Below are 15,506 nucleotides of genomic sequence, written 5' to 3'. Positions count from 1 at the left end.
TGGTTGTTTCTATTTTGGCTAAGAAAGTGATGTTTCCAAAATCTCCAAAGAATATGGTGCTTTCTGCCTAGACGTGGTGGCTTTCTGAAAGAATGCCAAAGAACTGTCGTCATTATTTTTAAAACAGAACAAAAAACCCACAATATTCCCCAGAGTCCTTGTGAGCATATATTTCACTTCATGGTTATAGATTTTGGTAACTTTGAGTTAAAGTGTTGCACAATCCCACATTGATTCATGTCATGCAAAACACACACAAATCATACTAGGTATTCTAAATATTCCAAAAGAGAAGACGCGTAGGCCAATGCCAGGGCTCATATTTATGAAATTTATGAAACACAAATGTAGCAACTTCCACAGAATTTTAAGTACTGCTCATCAAGAAAATGGCAATAATAAGTGGTATGAAATGCTACTTGTATTGAATTTCGGACTTAATTCTGACCAGGAAGTATGTCACCAGGAAGTGTGTCACTAGTTTTTGTTTTGTTTGTAGTTTAACTATTCCATACAATAGCAAGCTGGGAACGTATTTTATTGGGGAAGAAGAGCAATCTATTCCTTTCCGCTAAACTCAAACCAAGATGAATCCAAGTGCCCTAAAATAACTGTTCTGTGGGTTATAAACAAGCACTGGAATTCCAAGTATGAATTACTCTTCTTTTTTGAGTAGCAATCAGGAATTCTGAAGCATTGGAGAATGGGGGTTACTGTGGAGTAGAATGTGGGTCTGTGCAACTTTGGATGTAGTACAGTGGACAGGTAATGGAAGCTTCAGAAGGAGAAAAAGCGTGAGTATGACAGTGGGTGATTAACCGTGGACACAAATTCTAGCAAAAGAAGCAAGTGGTTGCATTTCCACCTGCAACCTTTGGCAAACAAACCAACTGATGCACCAACCGGAGGTCTCTAGGAGGAATAGAGGGCTGGAAACTGTCGCTCAGCAATGTGCTTAACACATGTGACAGCTGAAGTTGCAGGCCAAGGTCAAGGGCCAAGAGTCACGGGCCTCTGTGCCTTTAAAACACTGTCCCAGGAGTGTTTGAGTCATTCTACACACCATTTAGTTCTTCTATACACCAAAAGTAACCTACCTCACTTTCAACAAAAATGCAATAAGTTTTGTTTTCCTGAATATAAAAATAACATCTGATGCCATATAGAAATAAAAGTATCAAGAGAAAAATCAAATCACTATAATTTTTCTGTTCTGGAAACTATCAACCAATTAACATGTTAGTGTTTTTCCTTAAAGAAGTTTTCTATACAGATATGGCCATAACAAGATTGAAACCCTGATGAATATCCAGTTTTGTATCCTGCTTTTTCACGTAACATTGTGTTGGGAGCATTTCCCCACATCATTAAATGTCCTAAGAAACAGGGTTTTTAATGGCTGAGGAATATTCTCTCATATGGATATACCATAATTAAACTATAACCCGACCTTCGATGTTTAGATGGTTTTCAACTTTTCATGATTATAAGTCTTCAATGAACATTCTTCCTATTTTTAACAGGAAGTGGGGGAGAATCTTTGTGCTCAGTGTGGGTAGAATTGCTAACGTGGTAAGAAAAACACTACACCACCGCTTAATTAGAACGACGTTTCAAAAGAGTGCGTCCATCTGCAATTCAGGCCTCTGTGCTCCGGGGAAGCAGTTCCAGTGAATAAGCCCAGAATCAGCCTTCATTTTCTCACCATTTTAGGACATGACTCCAGTTGGTCTTGAAAACAACCTTGGTTGTGGCCCAGGCCAGCCAACAAGTAGCTCTGTCTTTTTGGGTCACCAAGTCTCATGTACCTACAGCAGCACTGATTTTCCCAATGAAGAAACATGAGGTGGCATTCGCCAGATGTTCCGTGAGTATGCCAAAATGATGCAGGGAAAGAAGTCTGCTCTCCACTGTCCTTTCTTTGTTTTTATTGCAGTAAGACACATATAACATAAAATCTTAACATTTTAATCATTTTTAAGTGTACGGTTCAGTGACATTCGTACATTCACAATGTTGTGCAACCATCAGCATTATTTATTTCCGGAACTTTTTTTGTCATCCAAAACAGAACTCGGTGCCCATTAAAAAACAACCCCCCATTCCTCTGTCCCCCCAGCCCCTGGCAACCACTATCTATGTTCCATCTCTATGAATGTGCCTTGTTCTAGGTATAATACCTCCTATTAGTGGAATCAGGTAATATAGGTCCTTTTGTGTCTACCTTCATTCACTAGGCATAATGTTCTCAAGGTTCATCCGTGCTGTAACATGTATGAGAATTTCACTCCTTTTTAAGGCAGAACAATATTCCATTGCATGGCAGATCGCATCTTGTTGATCCATTCACGTGTTGATGGACACTTGGGTTGTTTCCACCTTTTGGCTGTTGTGATTAATGCAGCCGTGAACATTCCTGTGCAGGTATCGGTTTGAGACCCTGCTTTCAATTCTTTGGGGTAAACTCCTAGGAGAAGAATTGCAGGGTCATATAGTGACTCCATGTTTAACTTATTGAGGAACCTCTGAACTGTTTCCTCAGTGCTGTATCATTTTGCATTCCCACTCCACACCTTCGTCAGCACCTTTTATTTTCCTTTGTTTAAATAGTGGCCATCTTAATGGGTGTGAAGTGGCATCTCACTGTGGTTTTGATTTGCATTTCCCTAATGGCTAGTGACAGTGAGCATCTTCTCATGTATTCAGTGGTTATTGGTCTATCTTCTGTGAAAAAATGTCTATTAAAGTCCTTTGCCCATTTTTGAATTAGGTTACTGGAGGACTCCGCTTTGGATTGGACAGACAGCCAGACAGCATCAGAGTGCTTTCCACACAGAGTATTTGGTGGCAAGGAACAGATATTGATTCCCCCAGAAAAGCACAAGTCAGAAGGGAGTTATTATGAGGCAAAAGGCCTCTCCTGAGATCCTGGTACAGGAAGTTCCACAGGCCTCCAGGGACCTGGAAAGGCGTCAGGACGCTACCCTGTCCCTGTCACTCTCTGGGGCAGTGTGGTCCTGTCTCTGCCTCTCCTTGCACGTCTGCTCCTGCTCCCCACCCCCAACCTAAGTGACTGGCTTCCCATGATACGTGCCCAAACCTCATCTTCACATGACCTTAGGGCTCCAGGGACCCCCCTGTAGACTACAACTTCATGTCCCTTTATTCACATTTTGTCCTCTGAGGTCAGGAGCCCCTGTGGTCCAATCAGTGGTGGCCAAATGGCCGGTCACATAAGGCAAACACTGCCATATTGGTCCCTGCCTTCAGCAAGGGCTGTAGATGGCGAACTACTTCAAAGAAGGGCATATAGGGGGGTAAGCTGTGATGGTTGCGCTTAGCACCCAGAGGAAAATTTCAAAGCTTTGCAGCCATCTAATATCACATTATTAATTATGCCCATTTCTCAAGCACCCAAGAGTTCTACCCTTGACATTACTTGCCTTCGGCTTGATGTACTTGCCTTTCAGGGTAGAGCAGCTATAACGTTCAAAAGGCACCATTCAGTGTTGATGTGACAGAGGCGTGTCCAATGCTGAAAACAATAAGTCTGTGGCTGCACTTCAGTTCCAAAGGCTGACTACTGATGTAAGCGAGACAAACTTGCTCGATCCAGAATATTTTTATATGAACGTGCTGTTAATGGTCTCCCTGGTGTTACATGCAAGCTATTTCTCGCCCCATCTTTTCATTTGGTTCAGAAGGGAAAATGGCAATCATATTAGTGTTGTATTAGTCAGGATGTGCAGAAGCTGAATAGCGCAGTGTGTAAAAGCAATTTTTAATCTAAAGAATCAGCCTAGGTGGGACCCAAATACCTTTGTGAAACATGAAATTTTAATAATTGTTTACACGTTACTGGTGACCTGTGGTGCAGCTATTAAGAAATGATGACTCATAATTAGAAGAACCTGTCACAGATGAATTTGTGTGGTTGAAATATAAACCAAGGGTGAGTCATGAATGTTCCTCTCAGTCCCTCAGTTTTCGGATGGGGCATCACATTTGTCCCTCTGAGAGGGGAGATGGAAAGGTGCCCAGGAACCAGTGGTCCACTCCCCAAGGAGAGGACAGTCCTGTGTTTCTTTAATGGGTGATGACAGATCTGACCAAAATCCCTTTCCCATTAGATGGCGCCTGTAGAGGGAAACCTTGTGAAGAATAAAATAGGGGAGGTGGACAGTTAGATGATGAGAGAAATTCAAAACAACAACACCTATTGGCAGGTGTACTTGGAGGCTTCGTTTCTCCCAGGATGGAGGGAAGTTAGGTGGAACAGCCCGTCGTATTCAGGTTATTAGCATGCCTTTACCATTTTTTATAGACTTTATTTATTAGAGCAGCTTTAGGTTTATAGAAAAATTGAGCCGATAGTACAGAGAATTCTCACATAACCCCTCTCCCCTCACACAGTGTTTCCTATTATTAACATCCTGTACTAGTGTGGTACATAGTATGTTAGAACAGATGAACAAACATTAATACAGTATTAGTAATGGAAGTCCGTAGTTTATATTAGGTTTCACTTTCTGTGTTGTACATTCTATGGGTTCTAACAAAGGCATAATGTCAGGTATATACCATGACCACACAGAATAATTTCATTGCCTTAAAAATCCCCCGTGCGTCACCTGTTCATCCCCGCCCCCCTCCTTGAACCACTGGCAACCACCAATCTTTTTACCGTCCCTATAGTGTTGCCAGTATGCCTTTTATATAGAAATATCTGGAATAATACGGAACATTGGTCAGGATGGGATTAGAAGAGCAATGGCCTTGGTTTATTGAGCACGTCTTTACTGTGTGCCAGGTAGCCTCTCAAGCACTTTACAAGCATTTGCTCATCTAATTCCCATAATAACATAGAAGCTACTATTATCTCATTTTAAAGATGAGGAATTAAGGCTTAGAGAATAGAGTAAGCTATTTGGGTTACACAGTTAGAAGAGGGTGGACCTAGACAGAACTGTAGAGATTGCACTGAACCCCTACACTGCTCACCCTAATTTCTAAAATTAATATCATTACCATTTTCCTTTTGAACCATATGAAAAGATATGGAGGTGTTTTGACTTACTATTATTATCATAGATTTGTTTCATTGGTCTTAAAATGTTTAAGTTTATTTAGAATATAAACTTAATATGTGGAAAAAATAACCACACTTCTTTTTATTTTAAAATGAAGTTACTTAGCAAAAATAGCCAAATGGCACCCTACTAACTTCAAAAACTTTTGTGCATCAAAGGACACAAACAAGACAGTGAAAAGCAACATACAGAATGAGAGAAAATATTTACAAATTATATATCTAAGCAGGGGATAATATTCAGAATATACAAAGAATTCCTACATCTCAACAACAAAATATCAAATAACCTGATTAAAAAATAAGCAAAGGACTTGAATAAACATTTCTCCAAAGATGACACACAAAGGGTCAACAGGCATATACAAAAATGCTCTACATCACTGATCATCAGGAAAATGCAAATCAAAACCACAATGAGTTATCACTTCACACCCATTAGGATCACTACTATAACAAAAGAAAAACAGAAAATAACAAGTGTCTACAAGGATGCAGAGAATTTGAAACACTCGTGCACTGTTGACGGGGTTGTAAAACGGTGCCGAGACTATGAAAAATGGTGGGGAAGCTTCTCAAAAAACTAAAAATAGAACTACCCTGTGATTCAGCAATCCCACTTCTGGGTATATACCCCCAAAAATTGAAAGCAGGGTCCCACAGCGGTATCTGTACACCCATGTTCACAGTAGCATTATTCACAATAGCCAAGAGGTAGACGCAAACCAAATATCCACCAACAGATGAACAGATAAACAAAATGTGGTATATACATACGGTAGAATATTATTCAGCCTTAAAAAAAAAAAAAAAGAAGGAAATCCTGCCCCATGCTACAATATGGATGCATCTCAAAGACATTGTGCTAAGTGAAATAAACCAGTCACAAAAAGACAAATACTATATGATTCCACTTACATGAGGTATCTAAAGTCATCAAATTGATAGAAACAGGAAGAAGAAAGGTGGTTACCAGAGGCTGGGGCAAGGGGAAAGGGGAGTTATTTTTTAATAGGTATAGTTTCAGACTTGAAAGATGAAAACCTCTGGAGACATTTTTCACAGCAATTTAAATGTGCTTAACACTGAACTATACACCTAAACATGTTTAAGATGGTAGGTTTTAGGTTATGTGTTTTTTACCACACACAAAAAATGAAGCTACCTAAAGAACTCGAACACATATTTGTACACCCATGTTCACAGTCAAGAGGTGAACGCAGCCCAATGGATAGATATCCATTCATATCTATCAGCACATGAATGGATAAACACACTCCAGTCTACCCACACCATGAAATATTATTCAGCTTTAGAAAGGAATGAAATTCTGACACATGCTACCACATGGATGAACCTTGAAAACATTGTGCCTAGCAAAAGAAGGCAGACGAAAAAGGACAAATATTGTATGAGTCCACGTGTACGAGGTGCCTAGAGTACACAAATTCACAGAAACACAAAGTAGGATGGTGGTTTCCAGGGGTTGGAGGGAGAGGAGAATGGGGATTTGTTGTTTAATGGATACAGACTTTTTGCTTTGCAAGATGAAAAAGTTCTGGAAACAGATGTTAGTGATGGTTGCACGATATGAGTGTACTTAATGCCACTGAACTATACGTTTAAACATGGCTAAAACGGCACATTTTATATTATATATATTTTACCAACATTTTTTAAAATGAAGAAAAAAATATGAAGTGACCTACCTTTTTTTCTTCTGAGGGAACAAGCCTGTTCACAAAGCTTCACTGTCATAGGAAATGTGTCCAAAAGAGTAGCTAACGCTGGAGACTAGTGCTCTGTGGTTTTCTCAGAAGTCACATAGAAGCCAGAAGGATCCTAGATCTCACTGCTGCTAAATTTCAAGTTACATATTTCATCAGAGAAGGAAGAAGCAACTGGAAGAAAAGGGAAGATGAGCACAGGCCTGCTTCTAGTGACAAACTGGTGGTTCCTAAGGATCTCGAGATTCGAGGAGTTGTGACAATCAGCTCACTTGACTCCCAGTACAGCCCCATTTTATCTGTGGGCAGACTGAGGCACAAGCACTGAGAAGTCACTTGCACAAAGTCACACATAGCTAGCAAGTAGGGCCAGGTTACAAATGAGTCTGACCCTAGAAGCCACATTCTTAACCACGATGCTATTCTGCCTCAGAGGGAGCAAGGGACCGGCAAGCTAAGGACATCAGTCCGGATAAAGAGACGAGAAAGTGAGGACGTGGCAAGCCTGTGTCAGGTGCAAAGGTCAGTTCATTCAACTGTGGCGGCCACTCTAGGAGGCAGCTATAGTTCTAAACCCAGTTTATACACAAGGAACCTGAGATCCAGAGACTGTTAAATCAGCTTCCCCAGATCCCCAAGCCACTGAAACCCATTTCGACTCACAATCCTGGCTTTTCCCAGTGGCTTGCCTTAGTTTGAAAATTATTGGAAAATAACGGGTTCTTTGCTTTATGCCATTTCTCAAAGGCAGAACTGTTTAGTAGCAGAACTACTAAAGCTGTTTCTTAACTACATTCTTAACTTTCAAATCCCGACCCATCCTAATCGTGGGGTGCTGTGACTGTTTCACCTCTTTCCCACAGACCTAGAGGCCAGTAAGCAACCATGGCCGAAAGGGCGGAGCAGCCAAACCCAGGGAGGGACAGAAACCACCAAGGTCAAAGTGATGGATGGTCCCAGGCTGAGCCCTGTGTTTTTGAAACACAAATTCCTGTCTGGGGTGGAAGAAATTATGAAGCTAGAGGAAAATGTTGAAAATCAGAATCCACTAACGTGGAAGTCTTTACTCACTTTTTTTTTTTTTTTTTTTTTTTTTAGTTAACCGCTGTGGGAAACAGCGGCAGATGGGAGAACATATTGCAGGAAGGGGACTGCACAACTGCCCGCACCGTGGAACTTGGACCAATGCAAGGAAAATCACAGGCTCCAAAATCACTTAAATGCAACTGGGGAAAATGTGAAATAACTTCTTGGGGTAGAGAGTGGTTAAACTCGTCACACACACACTAATGAGTTCAGGATACCCAAGGAAATAGACCTCCAGCCAAATCCGGCAGCAGCCAGAGACGAACAGCAGCAGGGCTTCTCCCAGAAGCAGAATTCAGGAGCAACCACTAGCACGGGGCCTTTTCCAAAAGGGTTATCTTGCATGGACCAGGGAAGGGGTCACTCCAGTCAGCTATGATGGCCAATGCTTTGAGGCCTGCACAGAATCAGCCATCAAGTCTGGCCATGCTCCTTTCTGCATTCACAACCTTCCTCTTTACCTTCCGACCACCACCTTCCTGAGCCAGATGCCCTTCACCACTCGCCTGCTGCCACATGGAGCTTACATCTGCCAAGTGACTCTCCTGCTCAGAAACCTCCAGGAGCTCCCATCTTCCTACAGAATAAACGCCCAGCTCCTCAGCTTAGCTCCCATTGATTGCCCAAACCAACTCTCCACAGCTGCCAGGTCATTCTGTTTCCGGATCATACTGTACAATGCCACGAGCTCTTCCGACAGGGACTATTTCTGTACATAATAGATTCTCGATTAATGTTGGCTGGATCAGTTCTGCCAACTTCATATGCTTTAGTCGGAAGACCCGAGTTGGAATGTCAACTCTACCACTTAATAGCTCTATGATCTTGGATAAGTTAACTAACCTCTCTAAGCCTCATTTTCTAATGGGGGTAAGGGTGTCTACTTCATTGGCTCATTTTGAGAATTAAATGGAACAAAGTATGTAAAATGCTTAGTTAGTAACAAACTCTCAATAAATGCTTAAAAAAAAATTCCTTCCCTGCCTGTCTAAAGCCACCTGTGCTGTAGTGATCGTTACCCTCAAACCCTGTGGTGTCCTAGGGACAGAGAGAATTCCCACCAAATAAAGGATTTTGGTGGCATTTATTGAAGGGAGCTGTTTTGTTACAGTGCCCAGTTTAAGTTATTTCGTAATAAAGACAGATGAGAGAAAACAGGGTAGAAAATAAATTTTTAAAGGACTGGACCAAGAGGAAAGAGAAATAGCCAAAGATATTTATTGACTCAGAAAGAGAGGGAAACACGGCGAGGAGTTTTGTCCTCCAGAAAGACCATAAACTCTGTTCAGTTTTTGTGACTTTTAGTTACTCTAAGAGAAGTTATTATCCAATCCAAGGGCTGCACATTTAGGATAAGTAAGGCACATTTGCTTTATGAAGTTAGTCTAGTTCTATTTGCTGGGAAGGAAGCAAATTTCCTCTCGCTGTCATCCCATCAGCCACCCACCTCTGCTGAACCACAGGGGCTTGGCTTCTTTAAGATACAGAATGTGCTACTAGCATGATTGTGGGCCAACCCTGGAGGAAAGTGGGCGGACAAGTGTTCAGAGTGGTGTCTGTGTCTCTAAGAATGACCCCACACCCATTCTCTAATATTGTATCCATGCCCAGGTCAGCTCCCATTCCATTCTCTCACTCTTATGTCTCCTCTGTGCTAAGCATTGTCTTTTCCTTAATCCTAAGGTGTTAATATTTTAATGAAACTTTTTTAAATTGCAAGATGCAACTCATTAGTGTTGGTAAAATTCGTTGAGTGGGCTGCAATCAACTGTTTCTTTAAAATGAAATAGAAAATAACCAAATGCCTCATATGTGGTAATCATTTTATGTATCGTTTTATGAAACTTTTGTCTCTGTTATGTACATATGGATGAGATGTACATTTTACTGTGGGTCTCAGTCAAAAATGTTCAGCGCAGAATGATTATAATCTTCATGTTTGATTCCTTTTTACATCCACTGTGGCACCTAGAGGAAGTGTCCACTACAGATTTGTGGAATGGATGGGTATGAATGAATCAATGCATGCATGAATGAATGAAGTGCAGGGTAGCTCGAGAAAAGAAATACTTGATGAGTGAGAAAACAGATATAGTAAGGGGGAAAAAAGTAAAAATGTCTTTGGGCATCTTTTTCTTACTTTGGGGGAGAGATGGCTCATTTAAGCCTCTAAAGATCTGGTCCACGAGGCATAACTGGTCTTAATTGGACGAAATATCCACTTCATAATTTCCTACTTTCCAATGCACTTTATCTTGCATGGATCTAATGTAAGGATATTTCAGAACTGGTGCTATGACGATCAATAACTCAAAATCAGGAGTGGATCAAATTGCCATTTCAACATTAATGTCATGTCTTCTTTAAAATGATCAGTGATAGAGTGGGTATTACAGCAAAAACTGGAAAAGCATCTAACTATACATCAACTGATGAAGAGATTAACAAAATAGTCTGTCCATACAGTGGAACACTAAACAGAATTTTAAAAAGGAATAAATTACTGATATATGAAACAACATGAATAAACCTTAAAAAAGCATTACAATTTGTGAAAAGAGCCACACACAAAAGACAACATATTGTATGATTCCATTTATATGAAATGTCTAGACCAAAAGCATATCAGTGGTTGCCTAGGCCTGAGCAGGGACTGACAGCAAATTGGCTCGAGGGCATATTTGAGGTGTTAAAAGTGTTCTAAAACTAGATTATGGTGATGGTTGCACAGCTGTATAAATTTAGGAAAACTCAGACTGTGCACTTACAATGGGTGAATTTTATGCTATGTAAATTACCCCTCGATGAAGCTGTGAGAAAAGTCATAGGTGCTTTGAAATACTTCCCTAGCTTGACCTACAAGAAAAAAAAAATTCCCTATGCTTCTTAATTGTGGCTTTATTTATTAGAAAAGGGTGGGTCTAGACTTCTCTTAAAATCAGATTATTATATAACCTGGCCACTTCTACTTTTTCCAGGAATATGGACAGAAAATCAGTGTCTGTCTATCTGCCTGCTGGTCAACTTCGTGGGCCTTCAAGATGGCACAATACCAACTGGCAAGCCCTTGGGCCTTACTGGTCACTTGCCCACTCACTCAGCAGCGGGGATGCCAGGGAGGAAATACATTCCTTGAAGCCTTTTCTATACTCTTGTGCTTTTCAGTCGACAGGATGTAGGGTCCTATCTATGCTGCCCAAATCAGCAGCAATTATAAAGAGAAAACACCAGACCAGTGTAATAAATGTGTGGGCTTTTTCTCCCCAAAATAACTCATTGCATGCTGAAAGTACAAAAGCAGTTATAATATTTTCAACCTTGTCCCCTAAAATCATACAGCTATTCAAGGCTAATGATCAAGGCCGACAGCATTTTCAGGAAACAATTGCCATTTTCCTCCTGACTTGTTCACATGATGAAGGAATGTGTCTTCACGTCTTCCATATTCTCCTGCTCCGCTTCCAAATAATTCCCTGGAGCTGTGCTAAGTGCTTATGTCCTAGATAAATACTTGTTGATTTGACGGATTCTCTGTCTGCCCCCCGTGACAATGGCCAGATTAGAATTGATGGGACGATTTCCGCAAGCCTGGAATAGAACACCATGTACACTGTGGTCTCCGTAATTTGATTGACGATGATGTGTTTTATAATGATGACTTTCAAATCTCAAACCTCCAGAACTTCTCAAGTCCAAATCAGAAAAAAAAATTTTTAAAGCTTAATGACATTTTTTAGTTCCCATTAGCTCATGCCCATACTATAAAGCAAATCCAAGTAGGTGAAAGTGATTACAACTCCAATTATATGAAAATCAATTTCAGTTTTGCTAATGTTTAGAACAGACAATTTTTTGTTTGTTTAAAAGAAGTGGCACCACCAGAGTTTCCATGCGGTTTGAAATTCTAATTCACAAAAGCCAAAGCATACATGGCTAAGTCTTTGGCAAAAATGTACCAAATACAAACTGAAATGAACAATAAATCACAACTTGACATGGAACTAGGGATGACATTCATGCTAGTTTTTAAGTTTTCTGAGCATTTCCTTTTAAAATACTCCCCATACACACATATCAGATAAAGGGAGGGTAACAAAGATGGCTCTAATCCAGCCCACTCAGCGGGGAAAAGTGAATGTGATTCCTGGGTTCTCTCCACTGGGCTCGGCGCTGATGAAGCATGCAGTAAACGGCCCTCCCTCGCTAAGAGTGAAGACAGTGTGTGGGAGAGAACTGGTTCCATGGAAATCCTCAAGCCACAGAAGTCATTCTTTCTGGAGACGAGAAACGTGGGCTCCAAAAAGAGGCAAGAGCAACCTACTTACTCGGTACAGTTATTCCCCCTCAATTGCCAAAAATCAGGCTCAAAGTCCCTTACTCTCCAATTAAATAATGCAAAAGGAGCTGGAAATGGCATCTCTTGCCACACACCTGTAGCTTCTTTCTATTGTTTTCATTCAGTGTTTGCTAAAAGCCTGCTATATGCTCAACCCATGTATAACTCACTGACTTTTGAGCATACCTCCTTTTTGACTAGGCCTGACTCTCAGTGCTCTGAAAGATCCTTGATGAGTAGAATTGAGCCTTTCCATCTTTGTAGCCTTGGCTTCCAGCCTGGGGCCTGCCAAAGAGTGTGCATTCAATTAATATTGGTTGAACGGATAGATGGGTGAATGGATGGATAGAAATGGATGGATGGGTGGATAGCTAGGTGGGTAAGTAGGCGGGTGGGTAGGTGGATGGATGGATAAAGAAATTGTCTAACCGGTTAGTCACTTTCCCCACTTTCACAGCCCTATATGCCAGGGTGCCCTTGTATTTCAACTGTTATATAAATGTACAGTATTATCATTAAGTTCCAGACATCCACCTGTTTTGATGATAAGTACGGTGGGAATAGACAGAAAAAAGAGTTCCATGCTTCACCAATGCCACCTATGAAAAGCTCTTTGCCAAATGCATTATTTAATCACCTGAAAACTACTCTTCCTGATATCTTATTCCCTTTATAAATTCTGGCTCTAGAGTGTAAGATTTTAGTTTTTGAATTAAAATGTGATAAGAACCCTTTCAGTTCCCAGAGTCTCTTCTCTGTCTGTGGGTCAGAAGTTATTGGCTGGGGTCCCGGCATCTCCCTTGAGCTACAGCTTGCTTCTGCTGACCAAACCTCCTTAGCCTTCAAACCAAATGATGTCATATTCTTTAGGGTGCATTTTTCTAACAGTTGACTTACCTCTATGTATGCACACATATCTTTGATTTCCCACTGCTTACAGAAATTGCAAGCATGTGAGCCAATTTTCATTCTACAAGGTGAGTGCTTCACAGAGGGTTTTGCTGATAATGCTAATGCTAAATGTGTTGACATTTGTTGCACATTACTACTGGTGATGGTGTGATTTTGTGGCATATTATATAATGTGATATATAGTCACTGATGGAACGACATCTCTTAGAGATGCTATATTTCTAATGGAAAAAAAAAAGTATGATAATAAATAATAAATACTATTTAATGAGCACCCACCAAATGCCAGCCATTATGCAGGGTTCTTATACACATCAGCTGATTCATTTCACATTACAGTCCTAGGAAGTAAGGCATGTTACTTCCATTCTGCTGCTGAGATAAATGAATGTTGGAAAAATGAAGTGTACTGTTCAAGGACATGTGATTAGTAAGTGGTGAGGAAGGAGTTAAACCCAGGTCCAGCCTGTGTTCTTTCTACACCACCTTCGTTAGAGAGTTCTACGTAAAACACAGTTCTCTTGCTTATTCTTTTGCTTATTGCACAGGACCTTGTGGTATTGCTCATGTACTAACAACCATGATCAGCGTTGCTGTGGTTTTCAGTCAAGAAAGAAAGAAAGATCAGATGTGTAGATTTGCTTTGACTTCAGTATGGCGTGACCTCAAAAAAAAAAAGTCCTTAGTCTTTCAAGTACCCATTTCCACAAGATGCATATTACATGTACTCCGAAACAATTGGGTAAGCTGAGTCTATTGATTGCCTCTGGAACAATAAGTCTTGTCCCAAGTTACATGGCTGGAAGGACCATGGGATAGGACATCTCCACCTTTGACAATTTACCTATATTTGAGAGCCTGTACTAAGAATTCAGAGCATATTCATAGCAACTCCGTTTGGTTTTTGGCTTTATGGACTTTTCAATGCAGTGGCAAATCAGAAGTGACTGCCAGCTGGCTGAAACCTACAGTTCATCGGAAAGGACAGAACGCCTTTTTGACATGGGCTGTCCCTCCCTATCCCTTTACAGCTTGTGCATTGGTCATCCTGTGAAGAACATGTCTGTTCTTGTCCCCAGTGTGTGTTGTGGTGATGCCGAGGTGCTACGATAGCTTTGGGGCTCAGTTTAAGGTCAGCCTTTCCCATGTTTCATTTCCTGGCCCAATAGGCACAGAGCTTGTGGTTTACCCTCTATCTCTGTGAGCACTCAAGGCCGAGGCAGACTGCCCAAAACTAAGAACAAGAAAACACCCAGTTGCTCAACAATTCAAGAAACCCTAGCCAGCCACCTCTACTCCAGGTAGCAATCATATGCCTCCTGACCCCCACGCACAAACACCCAAACACTCCTCCACGCATGATCCTCCTCCTTCGCCCATCACAGCCCATATTCCCTGAGCCCCCACACTTTCTTTAGTCATGCAGACATTTTAATCTTAAAATACAAGTAATTTCTTCCTTGATGAATTGCTCTCTCTACCCCACCCTATAACCTCACTCTGAGGTAATTTCCTAATTCTCTTTGACAAGACAGTTTACTCTTGATGAGGATTAAAGGTTATTTTTAGCCTGAACCGCACACAAGGAAATGATGCAATAACTTATTTTAGCTGGCTGAATGGTTCCTCTTTTTCAGTCTTTGAATTAATATGATTGTGAACTTGAAGTAGTTTTTGGCTTTGGTGAGTAATTTTGCAATCAGAGAATGAAGTCCTCATCTTCCAATGTAAAGGGTTTGCGAGGAGTGACTGTTTCCTAAATGACTGGCATGTGTAGTAGTTATCAACCACAGTGCTAAAAATCAGAATGATTTTCATTTATCATGTGCTGTCCTGAGGATCTCTTGGCTCCGGAAAGATCTCCTGCACCCTCTTTATCCCTTTCACAAAGCCTGCTCCAATGGTGGCAAAAAGGGTAGGTAACTATGCCACTGTGCTATTCGGATTGGCCTCAAGTTGTTGGCTGCCCCTCCAATCGTTTGTCTAGATCTACTTATATAGCACATGGACATTTCTTAATCCATCACTATCGTAAAACTATTTGTCCATTTAAGTCCTTACATCTTTATCAGGGTTTCTCAACCTCAGCACTACTGAAATTTTGGGCCAGGTAATTCTTTGTGGGGCTGTTCATGCATCATAGGATGGTTAGCAGCATCCCTGGCCTCTGCCCACTAGATGCCAGTAGCACCCCTCCCCACTTATGACAACAAAAATGTCTCCAAACATCAGCACATATCCTCCAGGTAAGCACAATTGCCCCCAGTGGAGAAACACTGGCCTTTATGCTGTTTTAAATTACAAGTTCCTTTTAGATCAGAATTAACCTAATTTGTACAGACTTCCCAACAGGAAG

This window comes from Rhinolophus sinicus, linkage group LG07 (assembly GCF_036562045.2).
Source record: "Rhinolophus sinicus isolate RSC01 linkage group LG07, ASM3656204v1, whole genome shotgun sequence".
Classification (NCBI taxonomy): domain Eukaryota; kingdom Metazoa; phylum Chordata; class Mammalia; order Chiroptera; family Rhinolophidae; genus Rhinolophus; species Rhinolophus sinicus.
Note: the sequence above shows the minus strand (reverse complement) of the source record.